Raw genomic sequence first — 23,252 nt, 5'->3', positions numbered from 1 at the left:
ATAGAGCAATAGAGAAAGACACCACCTAATGTTGACCTCACATATACATACATGAGTGAGCACCACTGTGCATACATATATACACAGCATAATGTACATACACACACACACACACACACACACTGGTTTGCTCATGGTGCCTCATCCTAGCCTTGTGGAAGGAGATGAACTCACTGTCAAACTGTCAGTACCCCTCAACTATACAAAGAACTATTATACGTTTTGTGTAGAGCCCTGGGGCCACCCCACAGGCCACAAGCAAGAGAGCATGTTTGGGGAGCCAAGTGATTTTGCTCTCCTTTAGGGCCTCAGTAGGGCACTCAGACCTGTGAGTGCCCCGGCCATGTATCCCTGGCCCTATTCCCAGTCCAGCAGGATGTCCATCCTAGAGAAGGGTAGTCAGGCTGAGATGAGAGAGCCCTGGGGCTGGTGAATGTGGTACACAAGTCATCTTCCCTTTCCACCATAGAAAGTCAAACTAGTGCAGGGAATCCCAGCACTCAGGAGGCAGAGGCAGGCAGATTTTGTAAGTTCAAGGCCAGTCTGATCTACAGAATGAGTTCCACGACAGCCAACGGTTTACAGAGAAACCCTGTCTAAAAAACCAAAACCAAAACCAACTAACTAACCAAACCAAACCAAAACCAAACAAACCAACAAAGCTGTTGTCCTACCTACTGGGAAAATGAAGACCATTCCAGCATCAGACTATCAACATTCCAGACAGCGTCGGCATCACTCTGGTGATGCACAGTGACTGAAGGGCCCCAGAGGAACCCTTGGGAGGGGATTTAATCACATCAATGTAAGGTTGAGTCTCCTTAGAAAGAAAAAGAAGAGGCTCTGGATTGACAAATATCGGGATAACAGAAAAGAACTGCTACTGTCCGAACTATCTGCAGTCATGTTGAGAACATGAACAAGGGCTGGGCTCCCATTGCAAGAGGACTTCTGTGGATGCTCACTTCCCCACCGATGCCCTTAATCAAGAGAATGGGTCTTTGGCTGAAACCTGAAATTTCCTGGGTGAAAAAACACAACTGCAGGGCCTGGATGCAGGGTGCTGCTTGTTTTTTTTTCTTAAACCCAGAAGGATGAATCAATCCTTGAAGGAAATGGTATTGAACTTGTTTCAAATTCAGCAGCTTTGAATCAGCAAATCATAACAGTTAAAAAAAAAGTGTTTGCCTAGCATCTATGTCTGAAGATGGAACAGAACAGCAGGCTGACGAGTGAGGCTATGTTACCCAGCTCCAGAAGCAAGATCCTGATTATAAGTGTGATTTGGGGTGTCCTTTGGCACAATAAATGACTTGTATTAAAAGAAGGAAGGAAGGAAGGAAGGAAGGAAGGAAGGAAGAAAGAAAGAAAGAAAGAAAGAAAGAAAGAAAGAAAGAAAGAAAGAAAGAAAGAAAGAAAGAAAGAAAGAAAGAAAGGAAGGAAGGAAGAAAGAAAGGAAGAAAGGAAGAAAAAAGACAGAAAGAGAAAAGAAAGCCAAACTAGCAAAAGCAACTCTATTAATACTATAAGTAAAACATTTTCTTACCTCCAAAGGTTACTTTTCTACCTTGTTTTAAAAGAAATTAAGATAATTCATGTGATGCTATAAGAGGGAGCCCACCCCTGATACTGTTAATGATTTTTGGCTATAGTTGCAGACAGGAGCCTAGCATAACTGTCACCAGAGAGGCTTCACCCAGAAACTGATGGAAACAGATGCAGAGACCCACAGCCAAACATTAGGTAGAGCTCAGGGAATCATGTGGAAGAGGGAGAGGAAGGATTGTAGGAGCCAGAAGGGTCAAGGGCACCACAAGAAAACCCACAGAATCAACTAATGTGAGCCCATAGGGGCTCACAGAGACTGAACCAAGGAGCCTGCATGGGACTGACCTAGGCCCTCTGCAAATATGCAACAGTTGTGTATTTTGGTCTTCATGTGCTCCTAACAGTGGGAGCAGGGCTGTCTTTGAGACCCTTTCCCCCTACTGGGCTATCTCATCTGACCTCATAGGAGAGGATGCTCCTAGTCTTACTGCGACTTGAAATACCAGGGCTGTTTGATAACCATGGGAGGAGGAGGAGATGAGGGAGTGGGGAGGACTGAAAGGAGAGGACAGAGGGAAATTTCAGTAGGGATGTAAACTTAAGTAATTAATTAATACGATGATTCATGTGCTTTGCATGTTTGTTGGGTCATGTGACCTAGGTCTGGCTAGGCATGTTGAATGTCGGAGATCAGAGAGATCCATCAGGATATAAGGGCAAGAGGTTGAGGGTAAGCGGAGTAACAGAGAACAGAGAGGCCCAGGGTCCTTTGTGAGTCTAAGCCCAGGGTCTGGGCTGAACCTCAGAGCAGGTCAGACTGGATGAGGAGGGCTGGGGACAGTGAGGAACTGAGCCACCTGGGGCTGCTTGCTCAGCAATCAAGGTCAGCCTCAAGCCATCTCTCCACTTCACTTGTGAATAACAGCTCTTCCCATCCCAAGGGAGCCTGTGGCCACCAGACATCTGCTTCCTCCCTGTTCCCACAGTTCTTGCCCTCCCTCCACAGTCTGTCTTGGTACCTTATTGGGGCTTGCCATACTCCATTGGCTTCTAAAGGCTCTCGGGGACACTGAGGCATGCCACCCAGGCTGCAGTCCCAGGGCTGTGGACCTGTTTTCAGTCCTGTGGATGCCAGGTGTGCAGCTCGAAGCCTGCAGCCAGACACCCTGAAGTTAGAGCTGTATCCTGAAACCTAGACACCACAAATCTCTGGACAAAGCCTGTAGGCTGCCCTCCCCAGCCTTTGTACCTGAGTGCAGAGTACAGAGCCCTAAAGGGCCTTCAAGTGCTGTGAGGGTGGACACTGCACCGTGACTCTACTTAACAGAGCTCCGTGTGCAGGCTCAGGTGTGACCTGCTTCTTGTAGGGACCCTGGAGACTGAGGTCCTCACTGGACACTGCACCCACCCACTGCCCGTCCTGTTTTCTCTGACAACACAGTTACCTGTTGCTGGGGGTCAGACGTGTCTGTTGCCAGGGCCAGGAATGGAGCTGAGCAGAGGCAGTAAGACAGAACAGGGATGGGCCTGTAATGGGACCTTGGCAGGGTCCCAGCCCACTCTTCTGGGCACACAAAGGCCTGCTGACCATCCATATGCTGCTGCTTTGATTTGTTGGGGCGGGGGCTGGAAGTGGCCGACATGCTCCAACCTATCCACCTTGGCACAATGGAACACCCTGCAGGCAGGCTTGCCGATCCTTGTGCCCCATTACCCTCTCAGAGCCCCTTCAACTGGGCTACAAGCATCCCAGCTGCTGTAAGCCAAAGGAGTTACTACTCAGCACTCATGCTTTGCTGGCTGAGCAAGAGGTGCTCGGTGAGGGGCCAACGAGGGGATGTCAAGGAATGGAAACTGAGAGCAGCATCAGCCCCAGAGGATGAAGCGTGGCTTCCTGCTGGCCTCAGGAGCTCCAACACAAATGCCCTGTCTTCATCCATGTCTGCCTTGCCAAAGTCCTCTCCAGTCCACAGTAGCACTAGTATGGACCCACCTGTGGTCCTGTGCTGACTTCCAGTCAGGACCGTCAAGTTCCTCGTCTTTGAGAATGGGGAGCTCCCATCTGAGGGGAGGCTGCAGAGGAGGCCTGGAGTAAGAGTGGGAAACCCTCCTTGCCTCTTTCAGGAGAGCTTCCTCCTTCTCCTCCCCCCAAACTTGTCTTTACCCCTCCCTCACAAACCTTCCTAGTCTTCAAGCAGCTGGTATCCCTTGGTAGGCCATGAGGATACTGAAGGGTTTTCAGAGGCCTGGATATTGATGGCCATTGGGTCTAGGGTGGGAGAGAAGCTGAGGAAGGTACAGGGTCGAGACAAACTGTAGGTACCTGGAAGAGTGGGATCACACATACCTATGTACACAGGCCATGTCCATGACCGTTTCTAAAGCCACATTGTCCCCTTGTGGTCACCTTGTGGTTCTGCATCATCTGGGATTCCTCCCAGACCAGAAGTGAAATAAATACAAGGGGCTGAGAGCAGGCTGGCAAGAACTCTGGCCACTTGGGGTTTACAGGGACCAAGGAAGGGAAGGAGCTGGGGAGCCCCTTGCTCTAAACACTGTGGTTTGAACTCAGAGCCTGTGTTTCTGACCTGGAAACCTACACTTCCCTCATCCACCCCAAGGTTGGAAGGAGAGGACTCAGGACCTCTCCAGAGAAGCAGGGCCAGGGCCAACAGAGGTAGGTAGGGAGGGACCTGCTCCTCCCCACGATCCAGGCCGGTGGGGAAGGAATGGCAGGGCTGCCACCTCCAAGGACTGCAGACGAGGAGATTGCATACCAATAAAGCAGAAGGAAGACAAGTAGACAGAACTGAGATTAGAATGGACCAAGAGGGAGCTGGGGAGGGGAGGACCGGAGTTTACATCCCAGAACCAGCATGGCAGCTCACAGCTGTCTGTGACTCCAGTTTCAGGGACCCAGCACCTCTCATACAGACAGACATGCAGGCAAAACACCAATGCACATAGAAATAAACAAGTCTTTAAAAAATGAATAAATAAATAAATAAATAAAATGGACCAACAAGCAAGTCAATGTAACACAGTTAAATCTAGACAGACTTGTAAAAAGATAGCTCTCAAAACAGAATGAGCCAGGGAAGAGACATACTCCACCAAAGTCAGGCTCCAAAGATGGAGCGTTGGCTCACACTCAACAGGCACCGGGAAAGCAGTGTTTCAGTCAGGAGCCACTGTGGGGTCAGCACTCGGGAGGAAAGGGCAAGAGGAGAGCCCACGGTTAGCCCAGGGGCATCATAGGATGGGGAGAGAAAGTGGAACCAGGGAAAATATAATGTATCAGAGTTCTGAAATACCTGATGATCAAAAATTTGGCAACTCAGATGACATAAAAATTCCTGGAAGGACAAAAATCACTAACACAAGAAGAAAAGCAACAGAAAAATCCTGCACCTACGAAAGTTCAATTTATAATCAGACTTGGTACAGTGCCTGCCTGGCACGCATGAAGCACTAGGTTTGATACCCAGTGCCACATAACACAAAGCCAAAACCAAAACAAGCAGAGGACAGGGTGAGATGGCTCTGGCTAAAGGCGCTTGCCACCAAGATCTAGGATCTAAGTCTAACACAGTGGAAAGGATCCTGTTCCATCCCTGAGACCCACAGGATCTCAGGAAAATTAGAACTGACTCCCAGAAGTTGTCCTCTGACCTCCATATGAGCATGATCTCACACAGGAACATGTACACGCACACAGGAACACACATACACACGAACACACACACACACATTCGCACACACTCACATGCACGTACACACACATGCACACACACACTCACACGATAAATTTGATTGCAGTACTGCAGTCCCAGTGCCAGGCGAGTGGGAAGAGCAACTGTGGGACCAGCCTGGGCTACAAATGGGCCAAAAAAGGTGGTCACAGGACAGTCAGGCTGAAGAGAGGCTTCATTGGTTAAGAGTGTGCACTACTCGGGGCTGGTGAGATGGCTCAGTGGGTAAGAGCACCCGACTGCTCTTCCGAAGGTCCAGAGTTCAAATCCCAGCAACCACGTGGTGGCTCACAACCATCCGTAACGAGATCTGGCGCCCTCTTCTGGAGTGTCTGAAGACACCTACAGTGTACTTACATATAATAAATAAATAAATCTTTAAAAAAAAAAAAAAGAAGGAAGACCCAGGGGATCTGAGGTCCCCTCAAGTAACTACACTCATCGACACATACTCCCATACAGCTTAAAATAAAAGTAAACCTTACAAAGTAAACCTTACCCCTAGCCCCTCACCACCTTCCACAGTAAGGAGAACTGGCCCTGAGGTCGTGAAAGTGCCCTTCTCCCTCACCTCTGTAACAGTTGGGAGGTCAGGCAGTTGGGAGGTCAGGCCCTTCACCTCTGGGAAGCACAGCAGAACTGGCTCTGGTGGAGGGGGGTTAGGAGAGCTGGCCTGGAGGGCAAGTGTGTAGGTGACCTGGTTTCACCAAACACTGGAATGAGGTGTCTTGAGTGAGGGTGAGTGTGGGTGTCTCCCCGCCCCCCATCTCTCACCATCTGCAGTATCTGAAAGAGCTGACCCTGGGGTCCTGAGAGCAGGAGAGCTAGACCTGCTCCCTCATTGGGGGTAGCAGTTGGGAGAGCAGGCCCTGCACCTTGCTTGGGAAATATAGTGGAGCTGGCCTTGGTGGCCATGGCAAGGGTGTGGGAGCAGGAGAGCTGGTCCAGCCCCTCCCAGGCTGCAGCACTTGGGAAAGTGGACCCTGCACCTTGACTGGGCAGCACAGTGGAACTGACTCTGGAGATGTGGATGCAGGTGAACTGGCTTGAGGACACAAGATCAGAAGAGCTGATCTGACCTCCTGCATGTGGTGGCATTGGGTGACCTAGCCAGAGCAGTGCTGGAAAGCTCACTCTGGTGGTGTGGATAAGGGCGAGCTGATGAACTGAACAACTCAACTGCCACCCAAGCCCAGATCCAGAGCTCTGGATTGGCTCTCCCCCAAATCTACATCATCTGCAAACGATTGGGACTGTGAAGGACCAGTCCTGCTGCTATTCCAAAGGTGCGGATCTCCTCCGGGACACAGGGCAACGACAGGATTACTAGGAGGAGTCCCCAAGAGGATCCATTATTGATGGTGTCACAGAAGCCGGAGATGCTGAACCAGACCGAGGACTCATTGACCATTTGCTAGTGAGGATGTGTGGACAGAGGGTGTAGTACACACTGTGTGTGACACACTACAGCTTCCATGGTGAGATGTTTCTATGGTTTATTTGTTGTTGTTTACTTGCTTGTGTGTTTTATTGGGTGGGGAGGTTGTAAGGGCTAAGGGTAGATATCGGGGAATGGGGAGATGAGCAGGACTGGGATGCATGACGTGAAACTCAAAAAGAAATCAATAAAAAGTTTTTAAAAAATTTAAAGTGGTTTGGTGACACACATCTTTAATCCCAGCCCTTGGGAAACAGAGGCTGGCGGATATTTGTGAGTCTGAGGCCAGCCTGGTCTACAGAGTGAGTTCAGAGCACCCAGATCCTGTCTTAAAAAGAAAGAGAGAGAGAGAGAGAGAGAGAGAGAGAGAGAGAGAGAGAGAGAGAATGAATCAGGCAGTAGTGGTTCATGAGTTTAATAAATCCCAGCACTCAGGAGGCAGAGGCAGGAGGATCTCTATGACTTCAAGACCAGCCTGGTCTACAGAGTGAGTTCTATGACAGTCTAGCTACACAGAGAAACCTTGTCTCAAAAAGCAAAAGCAAAACAAACAAACAACTACAACAACTAAAACCCAGATGGTGAACGCCATGCAGGAAATGCTGCAGGGGGCAAGTGAGTTCTCTGGAGATGGTCTGTTAGTAAAACTGTAGAGATATAGCCAGGCACTGGTGGCGCACACCTTTAACCCCAGCACTCTGGAGGCAGAGGCAGGTGGATCTCTGTGTTGGAGGCCAGCCTGGAGCTAGTTCCAGCTTAGCCAGGGATATACAGAAAAAAACCCTTTCTTGAAAACAACCAAACCAACCAAACAAACAAAAAAAACTATGAAATTTCTATATTAACACCAATAAAGCACTGGAAATTAAACATTTATAGGGGCTAAGGAAGTGGTTTAGCAGATAAGGGCATTTGTTCTGCAGACATAAAGAGGACCCGAGTTCAAATCCCCAGCACAAACATGAAATGTGGACATGGCTACAGATAGCACATGTGGATACAGATAGTCTGAGATATGTGGATACAGATAGCCTGAGATATGTGGATACAGATAGCCTGAGATATGTGGATACAGATAGCCTGGGATATGTGGATACAGATAGCCTGAGATATGTGGATACAGATAGCCTGAGATATGTGGATACAGATAGCCTGAGATATGTGGATACAGATAGCCTGAGATATGTGGATACAGATAGCCTGAGATATGTGGATACAGATAGCCTGAGATATGTGGATACAGATAGCCTGAGATATGTGGATACAGATAGCCTGAGATATGTGAATACAGATAGCCTGAGATATGTGGATACAGATAGCCTGAGATATGTGAATACAGATAGCCTGAGATATGTGGATACAGATAGCCTGATATATTTGGATACAGATAGCCTGATATATTTGGATACAGATAACCTGAGATATGTGGATACAGATAGCCTGAGATATGTTAATACAGATAGCCTGAGATATGTGGATACAAATAGCCTGAGATATGTTAATACAGATAGCCTGAGATATTTGGATACAGATGGCCTGAGATATGTGGATACAGATAGCCTGAGATATGTGGATACAGATAGCCTGAGATATGTGGATACAGATAGCCTGAGATATGTGGATACAGATAGCCTGAGATGTATGGATACAGATAACCTGAGATATGTGGATACAGATAGCCTGAGATATGTGGATACAGATAGCCTGAGATGTATGGATACAGATAACCTGAGATATGTGGATACAGATAGCCTGAGATATGTGGATACAGATAGCCTGAGATGTATGGATACAGATAACCTGAGATATGTGGATACAGATAGCCTGAGATATGTGGATACAGATAGCCTGAGATGTATGGATACAGATAACCTGAGATATGTGGATACAGATAGCCTGAGATATGTGGATACAGATAGCCTGAGATATGTGGATACAGATAGCCTGAGATATGTGGATACAGATAGCCTGAGATATGTGGATACAGATAGCCTGAGATGTATGGATACAGATAACCTGAGATATGTGGATACAGATAGCCTGAGATATGTGGATACAGATAGCCTGAGATGTGTGGATACAGATAGCCTGAGATATGTGGATACAGATAGCCTGAGATATGTGGATACAGATAGCCTGAGATGTGTGGATACAGATAACCTGAGATATGTGGATACAGATAGCCTGAGATATGTGGACCAGTGAACTTGATGGCCAGGCAACCTAACAGAAGTGAGGAGTGTCTGATTCAGTGAGTGTCTCAAAGGCACGTGACAGAGAATGATGGCCTGCTCTGGCCTCTACATGTGAATGCATGAGTAAATACATTTGCACACTAATATGCGTGCATTCCCCCCTCCCCCCCACACACTGCTATATCAAAAATAAATTAAAATTGTTAATGAAACATTTACAATGACATCCAAACCAAAACCCAGAAATGGTTGGACGTCTGTTAACTGGCTGCAAATCAGTATCTTGGGGGTCACTACCATAATTAGTATATAGTAAAGGAGACCGTGCTGTATCCAACCCAGTGGGTGCCAGGAGTACCCGATTAATATAATATTCCTATAAGGGAGTGGTTGACCCTGGACCTAGCACTCAAGTGGACAAGGCAGTTTTGGGATGACTGTCCTCACTACCACAGAAATTAGAGACTAGCCAGAGAGAGGGGCAGGAATCCACCGCTAATGCAGCTGAGACGGGGTCAGACTCAGGTTCGGCTTCTGGCAGATGTCAACGGCAACACTTACACAGATTTAAACTTGTGCACTACACAGGCCACACCCACACCTCCACATGGGGGCAGGGACACAGTAACTTCCTTTTCTAGGGGCAGGTTGGGAGGATAGCTTACCACAGGGCAGCCTAGCAAGGCTCTGCCTTGGGCATCACAGCTGACAGTGGCGACAGTCTGCACTGGCGTGTGATAAGGGTGACCTCTGCAGGCCACCACCATAGTCACAGCAGTTGTAGGCCACCAAGGGGAGTTGAAACAGCCACCCAGTTGGCCTCTGAGCGGCCAGGACCACCAAAGCACTGAATGTCTGAGATGCTATCATAGCCAAGAGGACCCCAAGTGGGGCATGAAACATGAGGTTTTCTGGGACAGAGATGGAACGTCAGTCAGGTCAAAACAGGGAACCCTGGGTAAGTCTGGTCATGCAAGTCTGTCGATGGGACATGGGCTCAACAGAGCTGGCCAGAATGGCTGGCCAGTGAGCCCCAGGTGTTCTCCTGCATCTGCCTTTCTAGTGCTGGGCTTACGAGTGCTCATCACTTCATACTGTGCAATTATTGTGTGTGCTTTTGTGAATCATGCAAATCTGACTCAGGGCCAAAAGCCTTCACAGCAAACACTTTACCAGCAAACTCCCTGTTTTCTGGGTGTTGGTTTTTGTTTTGTTTTGTTTTAATTGGATATTTTCTTTATTTACATTTCAAATGTTGTCCCCTTTCCCAGTTCCCCCTGAAAACCCCTATCCCATCCCCCTCCTCCTGCTTCCATGAGGGTGTTCCCCTACCCACCCAACCACTCCTGCCACCCTGCCCTGGCACTCCCTTATACTGGGGCATTGAGTCTTCACAAGACCAAGGACCTCTCCCTCCATTGATGCCAGGTAAGGCCATCCTCTGCTACATATGCAGCTGGAGCCATGGGTCCCTCCATGTGTACTCCTTGGTTGGTGGTTTAGTCCCTGGGAGCTCTGGAGGGTCTGGTTAGTTGATACTGTTGTTGTTCTTCCTATGGGGTTGCAAATCCCTTCAGCTCCTTCAGTCCTTTCTCTGACTCCTCCATTGGGGACCCTGTGCTCAATCCAATGGTTGGCTGTGAGCATCCACGTCTGTATTTGTCAGGCTCTGGAGACAGCCACATCAGACTCCTGTCAGCATGCACTTTTTGGCATCCACAATAGTGTCTGCATTTGGTGACTGTATCTGGGATGATCCTCAGGTGGGGCAGTCTCTCGATGGCTCCTCCCTCAGTCTCTGCTCCTCACTTTGTCTCCATATTTGTTCCGTAGGTATTTTGTTCCCCCTTCTAAGAAGGACCAAAGCATCTACACTTTGGTCTTCCTACTTCCCAAGCTTCATGTGGTCTGTGAATTGTATCTTGGGTATTTGAAGCTTTTGGGCTAATATCCACTTATCAGTGAGTTCACACCTTGTGTGTTCTTTTGTAACCGGGTTACCTCACTCAGGATGATATTTTCTACTTCCATCCATTTGCCTAAGAATTTCATAAATCCATTGTTTTTAATAGCTGAGTAGTACTCCACTGTATAAACGTACCACATTTTCTATATCCATTTCTCTGTTGAAGGACATCTGGGTTCTTTCCAGCTTCTTTTTTTTTTTTTTTAAGATTTATTTATTTTTATTATATATAAGTACACTGCAGCTGTCTTCAGACACTCCAGAAGAGGGTGCCAGATCTCGTTACGGATGGTTGTGAGCCACCATGTGGTTGCTGGGATTTGAACCTCGGACCTTCGGAAGAGCAGTCGGGTGCTCTTACCCACTGAGCCATCTCACCAGCCCTCTTTCCAGCTTCTTATAAACAAGGCTGCTATGAACATAGTGGAGCATGTGTCCTTGTTATATGTTGGAGCATCTTCTGGGTATAGCTGGGTCCTCAGGTTGTACTATGTCCAATTTTCTGAGGAACCGCCAGACTGATTTCCAGAGTGGTTGTACCAGCTTGCAATCCCTGTTCCTGTTGGGGGTTTTGTTTACTTGTTGGTTGGTTGGTTTGATTTGGTTTGATTTTATTTTTGTTTTTCAAAACAGAGTCTCTATATGTAGTCCTGGAACTTGCTGTGTAGACCAGGCTGGCCTTGAATTCAGAGACTTACTATGTGGGAGGGGGTTAATGCAGAGGGACGGGTTGTGGTGGTCACCATGCAGCTGACTGTCACCTCCAGTCATAACTTGGGATGTGGAGTTGCTGGAGGGCAGGTGCACAGAAGTGTGTGTGCAGGGGGAGGTGGAGAGAGATTCCAACATTAAGACCTCATTTTCCGGGGCTGGCAAGATGGCTCAGAGGGTAAGAGTACTGCCTGCTCTTCTGAGTTCAAATTCCAGCAACCACATGGTGGCTCACAACCACCCATAATGAGATCTGATGCCCTCTTCTGGTGTGTCAGAAGACAGCTACAATGAAAAAAAAACAACAACAACAACAAAACAAACAAACAAACTCATTTTCCACCCTCTGGTCAGAAGCTGACTGGGACTTTCAAAGACTAATGTGATGAGCTGCATCAGTACCAGACTCTGGCCATCCAGACTCCCCCTTTCCAGCCTGTTTTCATCCCAAATCCCTGCCTAGAAGCAGGGGTCGCAGCCTCCTCTGGACAGACACTCCCCAGCGCGTGCCTCTGCTATCACCCTGTCACTTCTCTTCCCATCTTGAGAATGCCACCACAGGTCTCCTATTTTCATGATCTGGAGACTCTGCCCTGTTTTTCCCTCATGGCACTTAAAACCCACCACTGAGAGTTGTCACTACTCCAACAACACCATCGGGAAGTAGATGGTTTAGAGTCTAGACTCTAGAAGCATCTGCATCACTCGGTAGCCCCAGAAGAGTTCAAAGGAAACAAAACAAAAGGGGCTGGAGAGATGGCTAGTGATTAAGAGCACTGGTTGCTTTTCCAGAGAACCTGGGTTCAATTCCCAGCAACCACATGGTGTGGCGCACAACCACCTGCAACTCTAGTCCCAAAGAATATAATGCATATACATACATACAGATGAACCACCACACACATAAAATAAATAAATAAACTAATCAAAAAAAAAAACCTCATAAGAATCAAAGCACCCCGACCCTCCTGTCTCCTGGCCCTGCCAGGGCTTCTGTGTCTAGACAGGATGGCAGTGTCATGGAGTCAGGTCACAGAGTGAGCAGGCCAAGCATTGGAAGTACAAGAGGCAGGCTGGACTTCTAGGTTTTCCTTGGAACCCCCTTGTCTTTCTTAGGGTTTCTATTGCTGTGATGAAACACCATGACCAAAAGCAACGTGGAGAGGAAAGGGTTCATTTGGCTCACAGATCCTGAATCACAGGCCAATGAGGGAAACCAAGGCAGGACCCCAAGCCAGGCAGGAACCTAGAGGCTGGAGCTGATGCGGAGGCCATGAAGGAGTACTGTTTAGTGACTTTCTCCTCATGACTTATTCAGTCTGCTTTCTTATAAAAACCATGAGACTAAGGGTGGCACCTCCCACAGTAGCAGGGTCCTCCCATATTAATCCTAATAAGGAAATGTCCTACAGGCTTGCCGACAGCCCAATCTTTGTTTATTCAATTGGTTTTGTTTTGAGACAGGGTTTCTCTATAGTCCTGGCTGTCCTGGAACTTGCTCTGTAAACCAGATTGGCTTTGAACTCAGAAATCCACCTGCTTCTACCTCCCAAGTGCTGGGATTAAAGGCGTGCACCACCACGGCCCAGCTGCAGCCCAATCCTATGGGGACATTGTCTCAGGTGAGGTTCCTTCTCTCAGGTGACTCTATCTTGTGTCAAATTGACATAAAACTAGACCTCTACTTTGTTGTGCTAGTTCTTCCCTTAAATGCTGAAATCCAACCCAGGCCAGCTGATCCCATAGAGGAAACAGAACACTAATAGAGACCTCCTGCGGGCAGGGTCTGCCAGGTATTCAGAGAAGTGCCGTCTCTAGGTTAGCTCCCTGGGGAGGTGCCCACCTTCCAGAACAGAGACTGTCAACCAGTCAGGATATTGTGTCATAACTGAGTTAGTGAGGCCTTCCATCTTTGCTTCTCAGGGACCTTTTGAAGGAAGCTATGCAAAGTTGCCTCAAGCTATTAGCTGGCAGTGTGTTGCCGGTGCTTCCCATACTCAGTGGTCTGGAGTCCATCCACGACTGGTGCCAGCAAGTTCTGAATTAGTCCTGAGTCAGGATCTTTGCCTATATGTGGAAACACCACCGCCATGTGGTTGGTTGTTGAACTGCATGGGGAGGGGTCTGTCTCTCTGCCTTTTCCGCTGAGGCTTAAGGATTCCAGTCCCAGGAGTCCCCAGTGGTCATGAGTCCAGGACTCTGCCCAACTAGGTCTCTGGAGGGGACAGCTGTTGGTGACTTGGAGATGATGGCCCCTGGGCAGGTAGGCTTAGGCTTTGTGTCTTGGGTGGAGACTCAGAGATACCTGGGAGCTGAGCCCCAGTCTCAGTAAACCTAGTACAGAGATGAAACCCAAATATTAGCCCAGTTCCAGGGGTCCAGCAGGCAGGTCTTGCAGAGTGTAGTGTGGGGCCCGAGCAACAGTGGTCAGCAGCCAAAAGGTCAGGCCTCCACAGCACAGCCCATGCTTCCAGGGGGACCCAGATTGTAAAGTCAACAGGGGAAGTTAGAGGCCACTGGGACTTCCTCTGGTTCTGGGATCCATGGAGGCAGAGCCTTCACCAGGCCAAGCCAGGCCAGGGCTAGCATTCGCATGAGTTCTGGACATGAGAGTAGGCCTCTTCTTGGGTCACGTCCCACCCCTCCAGTCAACACAGGTCATGCACCACAGGGTCAAAGCAAGGACTCAGCAAAACCATGTTTGCTAGACAAGAAACTGGCACAGCTGAGTCCAACAGTTATGACAGACCTGGTTAGCCATCATAGGCTGTAGGCTGCAGGCTGGCCTTGCCCTGGGTGTTACAAGGGTAAAGAGGAGGAGGTCACATTCCATGGCAGAGCCAGGACTCCAAAGTCTCTCTAGGGTATGAATGAGTAAGCCTGTAGCTATACCCTGCTGGAGGAGGCTATAGTCTCAGGAGGGCTGGGCAAGAGGACTACATGTTTCAGGCCAGCCTCAGCTACCCAGTGAGACTGTATCTTAAAAAGAAAGGAAAATAAATAGAAAGGGTGAGATGGCTCAGCAGATAAAGGTCCTTGTCACCAAGCCCAAAGACCCGCGTTCCGTCCCCATAGGAGAGAAACATGTGGTCTTCTGACACAGGTACTATATAGCACATGTGTATGCATACACATGTATTTGTACAGACATACACACAACAAATAAACTGTTCATTAGTCAAAGTGAAAAGGGAAATAGAAAAAAGATGGGAGGGAGTTGTCATTTACACCAGGGAGGAAGAAATGAGCTCAGGCTGCTAACCCCATTTTACAAACCAGCAGCAGCAGCAGCAACATTAGAGAGACTCTCTGAGGCGGGCCGAGCGAAGGGCAAGGCTTCCAACCTACTGCCTAGTTTCCCAGCAGAGAGGGCAGGAGGGAGTGCGCACCCCGTACCACAACCTAGCCTACCCAGTGCTGTTCCACGTCCACTAGTGGGCGGCTGGGGCCTGGGCTCTTACATCACCTTCAAGTTGCCCAAGGGTTGGGAGCTTGCTAGTCAGTGTCCCTCACTTTCAGCAGCTTCAGCTCCCTTGGGGACTGCAGAGCTTTGGCAGTGAGTGTGGGGCTGGGAGTTTGTGTGCTGAGCTGAGCTCCCTTCCTAGTTTAGCATGGCCTTCAGAGGCCACAGCTTCTCTAGGCCTCCCTCAGCTTTCTCATCTGACAAATGTTTGTAGTTTTGGCTACCACAGTGCAGCCCAAGGCTGAACCGATGTCCATGCATAGAGGGGATCTTTCCAGAGTGCCTGCCAACTGCCCTTTCCTTTCCCTGCTGGGAGTAGGTGTTGGTCCCCTCACAGGCCTCCCTTTTCTCCTGCCCCTGGTAGCATAGGGGACAGACAGGAAGGCGGGCAAAGTAGAGCAGCATTTCCTCTTGGGCCAGGGGGAGCAAGTGCAGGGCCTGATAAGGCACACATGGCCCTCTGCACGTCCGCCTTTTGTCCCAGCCCCACCAGCCTTTCCTGCTCATGTCTGCCAGGGCGGGAGGACTGGGGCCTGCCTGTTTCTCTCTTCCCTTTGCATCTCTCAGCCTGAGGTCCTAGAGAATTTGAACCCTCAGGCACAGCAACTTCTGGGACCAGCACATAGGTGCTGCCCAGGCCCACGGAAAGCATAAGGCCCACACCAGGGCTCTGTGTCCTCCTCTTGGGTGGGGTAGGGTATGGGAGATGGACAGTCCTCCCGCTCTCACTTGCCCTGATAGCATTAGGAATCCTGGCACTCCTGTGTCTGACTCTACTCCAGGGTCCCTCTGTGGCTTTCTAGCCTGGGGACCCAAAGAGGCATTGGCCTGACAGCAGCCCCTAGGCTGCACTTTCTGTCTGTCTTCCGTGACACTCCACTCCAGCCCAATGACAGATTGAGGGATTGACATTCTTGCCCCCATGGTCCTCACAGTACTCAGTGACCAAGCAGTGACCATCTAGAACCCACCCAGTAACATCACTGACTACACTGTGATCCCTTTGTGACCATCTAGCCATCATAGTGACCACCCAATGACAATCTAGTTGCCAGTAGTGACCACTTAGTGGGTACTGAGCTGTCAGAAGGGCCTCAGAATAGCTTCACAAATAATTACTGACTGCCCATGACCACACCAACCACAGTGGCCATATTGTGGACGTCGGTGACACAGTGGCCACAAGGAACACATAGTGAACTCACAGACCCCATGCAGTGACCAGTAACTACAGTGGCCATACATGAGATGGGTTACTGTGTTCAATGGGATGTTACTAGGGGTCATTACGTAGTCATTATAGTCGTGGTCTTTGCATGATTGCTATGACTGCTGGTGATTACTATGGTCACTTGGCAGTCACTGTGTTGTTGAAATTCTGTGATCACTGTGACCATTGGATGATCATTGTGTGTCACTGCATAGTTGATCATTTCGTGATCATTGGATGGTGGTGGTCACTCTGTGGTCATTGTGTGGCTCCTGTGTTGACTTTTGTGGTTATTGTGGTCACTTGGCAGATACTGTGTGACCACTGTACAGTCAGTGTGGTCACTTGGCGGTCATTATGTGGTCTCACCTGGTCTTTGGGTGGTAATGGGATCACCAATATAGGTCATGATCACTACCCAGTCATTATGTGCTCACTACATGCTCAATGGACTGTGTGGTCACTCACTGAGTGGTCACTGTGGTGACAACATGGTCACTGTCAGTATGTGGTCACTATGGCTATTGAGATTATCATGTGATCACTACACAGTCCTTGCAGTCACTATGTAGTCACTGTATGATGTATGATTGCTGCATGGCTATCATGCGGTCACTACGTGACTGGTTGCTGAGTGACCACTTTGGCAACTGCAGCCACTGTGAGGGATCTACTCTCAGGCTCTGCGTGAGCGAGGTCACAGAACTGTCTCCCCTGCCTGGCCAACTCTGCTGGTGTGAGTGACGGGCTTTCTCTCTTCTGGGCAATGCTCCAATGCAACTGTGGGTCCTCCCCCATCTGTCGTGCATGGACCGTTGGGCTGACAGCTGCTCTGGCTGCTCTTATAGTTCTGCAGTGAACACGGGAGGGTGGATGTCCCTTCCAACTCTGACCTCATGTTCTTTCTCACACTCTTTAAGGGGGCTGCTGACCTCACAGTGCTTCTCCTATGATGCCTAGAGGAGCCCACACTCCTTCCAGGATGCTTTTACCATCTTTAAGTGTCTTTTAGTTGAATAAATGTACTCACAATGTGATCGCATAGTCACTTGTGCCAAAACGTTTTCTTCCCTCAAGCTGACATTTCCCCCCATGACTACTGTGACTAGTGAGAAGCTATTTATGTTTCCCACACTGGACACTCCAGGTACACGCGTGTGCCCTACATCACTGGCTTCCTCCCCTGGGTGTTTCCTGGGCAATTCCCCCATATTATAGCATAAACCAAAGCTCCATTCCTCTCTCTCCCTCTCTCTCTCCCTCTCTCCTTCTCTCTCTCCCTCTCTCCCTCTCTCCTTCTCTGTCTCCCTCCCTCTCCCTCCCTCCCTCCCTTCCTCCCTCTCTCTCTCTCCCTCCCCCTCCCCCCACTCTCTTGGAGTTGAAGCCAGCCCCCCCCCCCCCCCCCGTGCATGCTCTACAAGCCTTGCTCTGACCACCCACCCAGCTTGAACGAACGTTCTTTGTTCTGATTCTGCTACACACTGCTTATCGCCCATCTGTGGTGCTCTCCTCCCCGCTCTTGTAAATCCTAGTCCAGACCATGTAGATGTGAAAATTCACTTCCGATCTTTTTGGAGGCTACCTGGGAGCAGAATTGCTGGAAGGTCTGGTAATTTTTAGAAATTGGAGTTGTTTTATTCTTGTTGAGACAGGGTGTCTGTCATGAGTCCTTTGAACTTCCTCATCCTCCTGCCTCCTCCCAAGCACTGGCATTTCAAATATGTTGTTCCGCAGTACCAGAGTTGGAAGCCAGGGCCTCATGCTCACTAGGCAAGCGCTCTACCAACCACGTCACACCCTAACCACAAGACTCTTCCTTTTCACACATGTTTTTTGGAGAATAGTGGCCCCTCAACCCACAGGATCCCACTGAGGAGGAAAAGGGACCAAGCAGGGACTTTCTCATGGCATGCAACATCTTAAAGGTGATGAAGAGCCCTTCTTGTTGGACAGCTCCAGGGTCACGGAGATCCGGGGAGTAGTGGAGACTTTTCAGGGGTTTCCTTAGGACTGTGTGGGGGCATGGGGTGCTTCTGTGGAACAGAAAAATGTCTCACAATAGGTCCATGGTGGTGGATTCCCCAAGCCCAACAGGAAGTCCATGGGGTGGATTCCCCAAGCCCAACAGGCCAGGGCTGGAACCTGCTGCTTGCTGCTCTTGGGTGAGAGAACTCCATGGCAGCCAGGGCTACTAGAGAAAGCCCTGAAGTGGATATACATCATCATCACACTTGTCCAAACCCCAACAATGCTCAGCCCCTAATCAATCTACGAGCACAAGGCAAATTCCCAATTGTGATGGCTGAGGTCCTGTGGTGAGGGGCAGACACAAAGAAATCTTTCCACTTGGCTCAGTCAGTTCTGCTGAGAACCTAAAGCAGACCCAAAACAAAGCATAAGACCTCTTAAAATCCTCTGCTGATCTGCAGGCTGGCCCCTCTTACCGTGTTGGAGACTGGGAGGTGGCCTGGATGGAGCTTACTGCCTTTCAGCCTTCATTCAGGACCTCCTGTCTGTCGTCAAGCTGTGTGTGACTGGCACCACTGCCCCACAAATGCCAGGTTTGGGGGGCATCTTTTTTATGCTTGTGAGCATTGATCCAGGTGTCTCTTCTGAAGACTCCAAACTACTTCACAGTCCTCTCAACAAACAAATATTGATTCTAATTTTCATTTAAAAAGAAGACAGAAACAAGCAGTCCCTGTCCTGGAGTAGCGCTTTCCAGCCACCTTCTGGGCACAGGCTGGGGGGCTTCTCTTAGTAGGAAGCAGCTGTATCTCCCACTACACCCTCTCCAGGGACAGGGCAGGAACCAAAGGCCTTGCTGGGCTGTGACCTGGGCTCTGTCTGTCAGTGGCTTGTGAGGCTGGAGCAGTGGCCATTTCTAAGACACAGCAGCAGTGTGGGCAGAGCTCTGGAGGTGGTGTGGATGCTATTTCTCTAAAATTAGCCCCTGTCCTGATGGCTAGGGGCTTTGGCCCTTCTACTTCAGAACAGAGACTTAGAGGAATCCAGGACAAGCTGAGGGTCCTCTCTGAGCTCAGTAGCCTGCTTCTAAATACTCAGGTCTCTATACAGTGGTTTCCACATGTGGCCTGGACACACAGCAGGAAGGTCCCTTAAAGACAGCTTGGAGGGCCGGATAGCAGCCTCTACCACCCACCAGCCCCTATCATCCACCACCACACCCTTACAAGCCCCACCCACTCACCAGCCCCCACTCACCAGTCCCCCACAGCTCCTGGACCACACGTGCCTGACCCTGAAGCCTGAGCCAGGAATTTCCGGCCATTGTCCAGACTAGAGCTGGCTCAGGAAGCCGTGATCTTCAGAAAAGGGTGATATTGGGGGAGGGGCTTTGGGGACATCCTGACTGAGTCCAGAAGGGGCCATGTGGGATGGCATGGGGCTTGGGCGCGAGGGTGAGGGGGGGTGTCTTCCTCCTTGTGCACCATAACTTAAGAAGGCTGGGCATTCCACTTCTGCCTGGTAAAAACCAGAACCATCTTCATATGGTCACTCTCATGGCAAGGGAAGAGAGGAAGATCGGGGATAGGACACTGGGGAAGCCCAGGAAGCCATGATGGGGACACAGAAGAGACCTGGGCTCAGAGTTGCTGGCTTACACTAGTACTTGAATCCTAGAACTGGAGTCAGGAGCTCGGAGAAGTCAGAGGACAGCACTAGCCACACACAGGGTCTTGTGTTCTAATCTGGCTTTGAGTATACTGTTGTATGGTCGAGTAAACATTAGCCATTTCCTCAGCCATGGCTTCCTCCTGGTGATAAGGGTTGGGAGATTCCCCACCTCCACGTGGTAGAAAGACTTAGAATTCCCTAAGACAAAGAAAGAGACTACACAGGAGCTGGGGTTCCCAGCGGCCTACAGAAACCCTAAGCAAAAGCTTGACTGGGTCTGGTGTTGTCCTGACACAGGGTCTGGTCTCTCCATCTCAGATGAAGAGACCATGGTCAGCAGGGCCACAGCTGCTCTGGAGTACTGAGGCAGAACAGAAAAAAAATTTTTTCTAAAGGCAAAAATTCCAGGAATCACCCTTGTGGGTCAAGGGTTGGGTCCTAGACAAGCCAGTTTACCCACAGCAGTCCCCATGCTAAGATTTGTCCCCCTGGTGTCTGTAAAAGGGCATTCCATATCTTTGACCCTTGGAGCTATGATAGAGGCTGGTTCTAGGGCTCTGTTCCTAGCCCACCCAAGCAGGCTCTGGGCCTGGCTCCTGGACCATTATGTTTCCCCAGCCCTGGTACCCCAATCAGGTCAGAACTGTGACTCCCACCAGGATTTTGGGTGCTGGGATTCATTGCTGTATTATCCACCTCTCCTACAGTGGACTTGAGGTCACAGGCACTGCCCAGTTTGCTCTGCCTATCCCAGGCCAGGGGCCCAGGCCAGATTTTCCTCTCTAGGCCTCTGTGCCCCAGCTACAGCAAGCTGAGGGATCTGACCCAGGCTGTGGGTCAGGCCTCAAGAGCTCTACAGGGGTTGTTGGGGTTGTTGGTGGTGAATGGTTGAGATCCGTGCCTGGCCCAGAGGAGGCCACAGCAGCAATAGCTCCCACATGTTCCTCACTCTAAGGCCTGGACAGGCATTCTGACAGAATGGTGTACTGTCCCCACCAAATGCCCCCTCCTCACTTGCTCCTCTAGAGCCCCTGGAGTTGGCCAGAGGCTGTGGATAGTAGAGGGGGCAGTACTACAGAAACCAGCTGGGTCTGGCCTTCCAAGAGATTCCAACACTGACCCTAGCCTCTCTGCCCATATGCACGTCATAAAAGGTTGTTTGTGGTCTGAAAAAACCACAGCACCAGGTTCAAGCCAGCTCAAGGAGGGCATGGTCCACAGATAAACGGAAGACACTCACCATGTGTTCCAACTCTACAATGGAGTATGGTTCACCCACAATATAAGCTGTGATTTACGGTATGACTTAGAGGAAGCTCAAAACTACACTGGGAAAGAAGGCAGACACAAAAGTACTGTCCCAATGGGGCCTGATCCATAGAGACAGACAATACATTAGAGAGTCACCTGGGGGCTGGGAATGGCCTGGCCGTTGTCACAACTGATGCCCCTTTGAGGTAGTGACAGGTCTCTAGAACTGACTGTGATGATGGTCACACAAGCTCTGATTGTCTCCAGCACACTGACTGTTACACAACAACGGGTGGACTGTGTTTGTGAACATCCTCTTGGTAAGCTGTTAGACTCCATAGAGGAAGAAGATATCTGCTGAGCCCCAGCCTGGACTTTCATGGGCTTCTCTTCCCAGGCTTCCCAGGGCTCTGAGCCAGTGTTACAAGGAGCCCAGGACTCTCTGTTAGTGGTGCTCCCCCCGCCCCCCCCCGCCAGCATCCCTGTCACACAATGGCAGCCAGAGTCAGCACCCCTGAGGAACTAGGAAAGTGAGATTGGGAGGTGACAAATGCAGCTTGCAGTCATATTGCTACAGTAACAGAACCGGGCTGGGCTGGGAGCAGCAGCTCCAGGAGACTCTTGTCTGACTCTTGCTAGAGGAAAGGTGGAGAGAACCCAGGAACCTCAGCTTCTTCTCCCACCGGAGCCTCTGTTTATCCACAGCTGAAGGGGACCCCGACTTCCTGAAGCCTGGGGTCAGTCTCCCCCCCACCCCTGCCCCCCACCCCTGCCCCCATCGTGGAGCCTTTGAGCTTTTCCTCAGGAAAAGAACTCAAGCTAAATTTATTCCAGGCCCCCCTCAGGCTCACAGAAGGCGAGGTCAGGCTTCCTGCAGCCCCAGGCCCTGACGTAGTTCCCCTTCCTCTCAATGGTGCTTCCATTGTTCTCAGGGGCCTGATTCCCCATCACCCACCACACACACACTTCCTGTTTCCTGGCCCAGAGGAAACAGAGATTTCTGGCGGCCCACAGATGCCTGTTCCCCCACCCCCAAGCTTTTAAAGGATATTAAAAATAACAAGAGTAGACAGCTTAAAGCTGAACAGCATGGGTGCTTGAGGCAAGAGGAATCTTAGGGCTGCCACCCAGTCTCTGAATTTGGGGCGGTGGGTCTGTATCATGGTAATGGTACTCCCCAGTGCTCCTGATACTGTCCACATTCTGTCCTGGAATATGAGGAAACTGCCTCACAAGGTGGGCACTAACTCATCCTCTCCCAGATATCCGTGCCTCCACTGACCACTGTGGCCAACTGGCAGTCACCTGGGAGAGAGGTGCCCCCTTACTCCATCCTTGCAGAGCCTGGTGAAGCTTCAGCCCTGGCAGTCTAGACCCTATAGAGAGCTTTGTGACCTTGGACAGATGGTCCCTTGGGGCTTTGGTGGAGGTACTGAGACAGCCCCTTCCCTCTAGACATGGCCAGTAGCACAGGGCCACAATGGTCCTCTCTACCAGGGAGAGCAGAAGAGGGCAGCATGGCTCTAAATGGGGGCTGGGATGTTGACCCAACACCCTACTTCTACTGACCAGGCCTAGGACCCGAGTTCTTGGGGACTTCTCTTTGCACCCTGGAGATAGAGTATGTTTTCCTTGTTGTTAAGGGCTGGGTTGCCTGTCCATGCAGTTCAGCAAATTGGAATAGGAAGAGCCTAGATCCCAGAAAGAAGCTACCCAGAAACATCCCCCACCCCTTCACAGCCCATCCATGATACCTCTCTCCTCCCTTGGGGCCCTTATGATGCTTCTGCCAGGGGTTCCGGACTCTGGCCTGCTCCTCCTGGGTCCCTAGCATTGAGTTAGGAGCCAGGGAATCTGCTTAGGAAATGAATCTTTCCCTAGGGTGGAATTCTGTTGCTCAAGTCCTGACACTGATAAAACAGTAACAAGTAATGCGAGAGTACACTCACCAGAACAGCTAAAATGATAGCAGTCTACAGGCTGCCTGCTGAGGGTGCGAAGGAAGCCAAGCTCCCAAGTCTACAGTCACTGGCTTCCTGCCTCCCTGCAGTCAGTAAGCCCTCAAAGCTGCCTAGCTAC

The sequence above is a fragment of the Mus caroli genome, unplaced genomic scaffold, assembly GCF_978045245.1.
Source record: "Mus caroli unplaced genomic scaffold, Mus_caroli_1 scaffold_2, whole genome shotgun sequence".
Taxonomy (NCBI): domain Eukaryota; kingdom Metazoa; phylum Chordata; class Mammalia; order Rodentia; family Muridae; genus Mus; species Mus caroli.
The sequence above is the reverse complement of the archived record's forward strand: the minus strand, read 5'-3'. Positions refer to the sequence as shown.